This window comes from Rhinopithecus bieti, unplaced genomic scaffold (assembly GCF_001698545.2).
Source record: "Rhinopithecus bieti isolate Rb0 unplaced genomic scaffold, ASM169854v2 scaffold_1058, whole genome shotgun sequence".
NCBI classification, from domain to species: domain Eukaryota; kingdom Metazoa; phylum Chordata; class Mammalia; order Primates; family Cercopithecidae; genus Rhinopithecus; species Rhinopithecus bieti.
The window spans coordinates 1,675,369-1,679,681 of record NW_016803341.1 but is presented as its reverse complement, the minus strand read 5'-3'; positions in this window follow the sequence as shown (position 1 = coordinate 1,679,681).

Here is a 4,313-nt window from a genome sequence, read left to right as displayed (position 1 = left end):
TCTGTGTTAACGTGGAGCTGCGCACAGCAACCCCGGCACTGGTCTAGCTAGTGCCTCCCTCTCCCTCTCCCATGCATCCTGCTTCCCTCAGTCCCCTTGGCTCTGGCGTTCACTCTCGCACTCCGGGAACCAGAGTCGATATCCCATCTTTTGTTTAGAGTAATGTGTGTGTCAACGATGCTAGACTTCCCTTTGAACACCTTGCCTGCACCCATACGAGTTATGCATTAGAGTTCACGAGACGAGAATGCGTGTGAGCGTCTAAGGTGCGCGCAGATGTGTTGTCCCTCCCTGGGTGAGCGCTTCGAGGCTGGTGTAGCAAGAGATCTAAACGCTGGTCTAGCTCCTAGTGCTAGGTCACCTCGGCTTCACTCTCTGCCCTGGAACCCCACCTGGTGGGCAGTTGTAGTACTACAGATTCGGGGAAACAATTCCCTCTTCCCCCTTTCCGCACTCGCCCTTCCTAGTGGGAGATAGCTCCAAAGGGCCCAGTTGTAGGTTTCAAAGCGCCCCACGCCTGTGTCAGTGCCCTCAGACTTCCACCCCAGGATGCTTGGGGCCGGACACTCACGAAGGCCCTGTCAGGACCACTGTGGTCCCGAAATAGAGAGCTAGGAAGCATCCTCGGAGCAGGGTGGTTTCACAAAACAGTCACATCTGAACGGGCACATCAAAGTGCCAGAGCCACTCCACACCCTATCTGAGGATGAGGCTAACATAAAATGGGGTTGGGGGAGATTGTTGAGGCCTTCCTGGCTTGAAGAGCTCTAAGAATCTAGCCTGACCCCCAGACACAGCACTGGCCACAAGGTGGTGAAATGGGCAAGATAACCCAGGAAAACCCACCTGTAGAAATCTCCATCTCCTAAAGGACAGACATGCACACAGCTTTATGGAGATGCAGATAGATGCACAGGTTGATACTGAGCACACAGACACACACAAAGGATCATTGTCACAGTCAGAAAACACCCAAGACCTTCCAGCCACCAACCCAAGAGACCACGGGAGGTGTCTGCGGTGTGAGGATCACAGCCCCAGAAGTCCCCCAACACACCAGTTGCCTTCCTCCCATCTCCTTACTCCTGGGTGGGGGTGGCTTTTGTGCCCTTTTGTCCTCCACTGCCCACCCTCTTTTCCTGTTCAGGTATGGAGGAGGAGTTGGGAGGGACGTAGGGGAGAAATTCTGAGTCCTTACACCCTGTGCCAAGTGGGATTCTGGGGAAAGTCTGCAGGGATGGCACAGCCCCACAGTAATAGTCACTGGATTTCCTAATTAGAACCGCCTCTCTGCTCAAATCTCACAAAGTACTTCGTAAAGATGAAAAGGAGAGCATGGTACTCCACTCCAAGACTTCCTGGAGGTGCTGTGGAGAGTGGGGGTGCTGAGGCCGTGGACAGGCTTGTGAAGAGGGTGGCTAAGATAGAGAAAGCTCGGCAACTGTCTTTGCCAGTCAGATTCCATCAGAGGACTTTCTTTCATTAACCTCAGATGGACTTCTGACTCTGATCCCAGACAGAGCCCTGCTCCAAACCTCAGTCTAGCCTGTAACCCTGACCTAAAACAGACCCCTGAGCCAAATCCCAGAATGATCCTTAATCCTGGTCAAAGATTGACCCTGTCTCTAAGCCCAGACTGAATGCCAGTACTACCAAGTATCACTTTGGCCATGAAAGTGTGACTGGCCCCTTGTAGACTGCCCCAAAGCTGGGGCACAGCTCAACCCCTGAGGTGCTGGGCACGCAAGTGTGTTCCAGGGGATAATATTTGCCTCATTCTAGCCTTGGGATCATAAGCCTGTTGGCTAATGGTCATCCCTCTCCCTCCAGGCTGATTGTAGGAACTCCCAGACTGCTGCTCCCACCACACACACACACACACACACACACACACACACACACACCTCTTTCCCATGGACCCAGGGCATACCCCGAGGCTTCAGCTGTTGCCTGCAGTGCTGTAGTTCAGGGCCTGAGTCACACGACCCTGTAGCCTTTTCGGCACTTTGAAATCAGTCAGAGCAGCCTGGGACATGAGTAAGGAGATGCTAGTTCAAGTGGAGCTCTGCCTGGTGACATTTGCAGTCTTTGGCAGAAAGGGCCTGGGAAATACAGAAGGTAGGCCTCAGGCACTCAGGAATATACAAGCAATGGGCAAGCACAGCCTCTGCACCCACTTCCCCAGCTCAGAAAACTCCACATACAGGGGCAGGTCTGCCTAAAGTCCTGCTGCTCACAAAGACACAAAGCTGCACAGGGGTGTTGTCTGCCCTGGACTTGCTATACCCAAGGGAATGAAGGCATTACCCCTTACAAGTCGCTTACATGCATGCAGTCCTGTATAGCCAGTAATTCTCTTCCACAGCTATGATTTTACTTCAGTGAGATAAAATAGTGAAATAATACTATTTTTAGATATTAGATATACATGTTACTTTGTGTATTGATGAGAAAACAGAGGGCCAGAGTCCCTCAATGCCCACTCCCACCACACACACACACACACACACACACACACACACACACACACACATTGTGTTGTCCTGTTTCCCCTCCCACCACACCAGCACACATCTCCAGGAGCCATGAGATCCTGTCCATACGGCAGCTTCCTCTTTGTTTAATGTCCATGCTTCTGACAACTAAAGCCGACAACAGAGGGAGCTGTCAATTTTATGCTCAATTCTGTATAGTTTTGGCCCTGAATTTTTTCAACTGATGCTAATTTGCTTTCTTTTCCCTAAAACCATTTCTAATTCCTCCAACCGGAGCCAAACAGAAAGGAGGAAATTGTCCAGGATCAAGGCGACCACTTGGCCCTACTGGACAGGGAGTCCAGAGGCAAAGAGACCAGGAGGCAGCCAGCAGGAAGCAGGGCTGTGTGTTCAGGGACCAGCAGGGTTTGCTAAAGTCCTCCCAGCCTCTGGCCTGCACCTTGGGCCGTCTAGCCTGAGGGACAAAGCCCAGGATTTTGCCTCAGGGAGCTCTTTGCTCTTAGACCTGTTCTACCTTGCTGGCACGAAGGAGTCCTCGGAAAACTCAGCTCTCAGCAACTTCTCATTCTTCCCAGGGTCTCGGGCTGGCTCCCTTCTGTTCTAAGTCTTCTTGGTAACACTGCCTGACAGTGGCGGGGCCCTTTGCCTGCGAGATCCCAAGTCCCATGGGGAAACGACATTTCTGAGGGGCTGTGGTGGAGAGGGACCTGGGGGGCAGGTCCTGCCCAGACCCTTCTCCAGAGCCAGAGCAGAAACTATGACTCTGGTGGGTCAGGGATGCCCCTTTCCCCTGGAACCCAGCTTGCGGCCCCAGGTATTCATCTCGAGGCCTAGGTCCTTATCCTTCTCCCACTTTGTGCCCTCCCTCCAGAGCCGGCAGCACAAGATCGGCAGCCCTCGTCCAGTGCCCAGTCCTCAAGGGCAGCTTAGAGGGCGCTCCCTGCCTGTGCCCTGGCTGTTCTGATGGGCTGGGATCCCTGCTGTCCAGGCTGGGCGGGGGTGGGGGTGTATGGTGGCACTCAACCCAGCTCAGCTTAGAAATCAACACGGTACCAGGAATTCTGCCTTTCTAGAGCCTGTAGGGGCTAAACTCTCCTTCTCCCCCAACCCCTTGCAGCTTTGAGGGCTCTGAGGCTGTGTAGAGAATGCAGTGACCCCTCAAAAACCACCGCCTGCCAGAAGCCCACGCAGCCCACCCGCCCCTTGGAGAGGCCATCCTGCTGTTTCAGTGCTGCTGAAGCAGAGCAGGGTTCTGGGTTCTGTGTTTATTTCTTAAAGGCTGCCTTCTTCTCCTTCTTTGTTCCTTAGTGCCACTTGCTCCCACCCCACCCCTAGGTATCTTCAGATTTTGATTTTCATTTTGTTTTATAGATAGCAACCACTATACAGCCATCTCTACCTGGCAGAGCCAGATGTAGGCACAGCCTGGCCCCTCATTCCCAGCCCCTCGGAGAGGAACAGCGAGGAGGGAGCCCCTCATCCACTCCTCTGCAGCCCTCTAGGAAGGGGGTGGCCTTTGGGAAAGAACTTTGCTTCTTTCTGCTTTGCCTGAATATGTAACAAGCCTCACGTCGTACCTCATCTCAGAAATCTCAGCTTCAGAGACTTGCCTCAAAAGGAATTTTCGAAAAGAAGTGGAAATACCCCCATCGTCCCCTGTCAGAGCCCCAAACTCAGTCCTTTTCCTCCCACCCCACACCCAACCCCAGCAAAAGCAATCCAAAAAAGGACTTGCCAATGGAGAGGACGGATAGGTGCGAGGAACGCAGCTGACAGCTGTGTCCAAATCGGCACTGTCTGGAAAAGAGTAGCCTGCTC